The 1,916-nt window shown below is 39.5% G+C and overlaps 1 pseudogene; it reads right to left on the minus strand.

Moving 5' to 3' along the window:
- Positions 1-211: 211 nt before the first annotated feature.
- LOC147446197 (uncharacterized) lies at positions 212-1,672 on the minus strand (annotated as a pseudogene).
- Between the last annotated feature and the right edge of the window lie 244 nt (positions 1,673-1,916).

The following is a 1,916-nucleotide window of genomic DNA, read 5'->3' on the forward strand; positions in this document are numbered from 1 at the left end:
TTTGCACCATCCTCCAGGATCATAGGGAATATACAAGAATTTCCAATCATTACAGCATAAACATATATTAGCCCACAAATCTTCATACAAACCGCCTGGATCATATGGCATATATAGTAACTGACATCAATCATAGCTAGCATGATAACCTCCTGGGTCATAAGGTAGTGGATGGTCATATTTCAAGTATATTGCATTTCCACAAACTTTCTCATAGCATAGGAACAAAAAGTCCCAAATTCCCAGCATAGTCTGCAGAACCTAGAGTAAAAATGAACTCAATCACTATGGTTTCCAAAATATCAATCTGCATTTGTGAGTCATTGAATGCCATCACTTCATTTGATACCACAAACGCTGCATTACTGCCTTCTCTAGTAGGCACAAACTCCTCTAGAGCCTCATCCAAAAGAAACATAAGCTCTTTATCATATGTTGTAGGATCTTCTTCACTACTCTTGTCACAAGGAACTCAAAATTCCTCTAGCGCATCATCAAGCAGATCCATAAGCTCCATATCTTCCTCCTTGGAAGAACCACCTAATCTGTGAGTATCATCACAAAAAACCTCATCGCATGTTTCGTACATAGACACAAATTGTTCTGGCAGCTCCACACTTCCATTCAAATATCTTTTCACTTCAATAGCACAAGTCTCAGCATGCATTACAAAGATAGCATCAATTTCTTTTTCCATGGCATCATCATAGCAAACCCTGTAACCTGTAAAAGTCATAGATTGATTATCATCCATCACCCCCTCTGAATATGCATCTCCATAATCATAATCTTTGTCTTGGTTCACATCAAATACATATGGTTGAGCATCAAATACATCTACATCATCACCAGGGTCCTGAAATGCAGCCATAGACATGAAACCCTCTTGTATAGCATCATCCAAAACAATTGCTTTTGCATGTAATGCTGCATAAGCATTCTCTTCATGTTCTACACCCAAAGAGCACTCCAAATGGGCATCCACATCACATATTGACTTTGAAAAACATGTTTCTTGATCACTGCTAGCAACTATGCTTGTATGCAAACCATGTACTGGCTCTGAGAAACCCGCTTCCTCATTTATGTCACTTTGAGAGGATATGATTGCATGCTTAGCATCCATAGAGTCATATCTGCTTTGGAATAAAGAAGACAATCCCAATCGAGCATAAACAGTATCTACTATGAAATCATCATCTGCATGCAATAATGTCTCGTCTTCCAGAAGACATGCATCAATAACAGATTCTAACTTAGCTCGGATAGAATATTGATCACCTGTATGATATGCTTTTTGCATTAAGAAAAATGGCTCCTCATCTTGTCTGCTTTCAATCTTTTGAAGCTCCAGGTCTTTATTCACTGAGATCCCCTGTAAAATTGCTTCTGCAAAAGCATCCCAATTATCTGCATATGTTCTTGCAATAACTTGAATTTGCTCCTTAATATCGTCACACACAAGCTGTTCAAACTCTGCAATCATTTGAACTTCTGGCACTCTTTCATGCTTCATTTCTTGCTCGTAACACTCTAGGTAGCTTTTTGGATCATATTCACCATCAAACATTTGTCTTTCATCACACACTGCATCCAATGCTACATTTAAAGCTTCTTCTATCTGCTTCTTTGTCTTCACGGCTTCTACTTCATGCAATGATCCTTGCATCATCTTGGAAAAATCTGAAACTCTTGATTTTCCATTAGAAACATGTGTGATAAATTCTTCATCTGCGCTGGAATCTCCATCTGCATTTCCCACCGCGACTCGTTTCGCGTCGGGTTCACCAAAGATGTCGGGGGATATGTGTACCCTACATGAGACGGGTAGGCGCCGGGCCTCTGGCTGTGGGAGGTGAGAAAGAGAGAGAAAAAGAATAACTGATGCAACTGACTCTGGAAATCGCCGTAATCAT

This window comes from Adiantum capillus-veneris, chromosome 12 (genome assembly GCF_014529385.1).
Source record: "Adiantum capillus-veneris isolate H3 chromosome 12, ASM1452938v2, whole genome shotgun sequence".
Lineage (NCBI taxonomy): Eukaryota > Viridiplantae > Streptophyta > Polypodiopsida > Polypodiales > Pteridaceae > Adiantum > Adiantum capillus-veneris.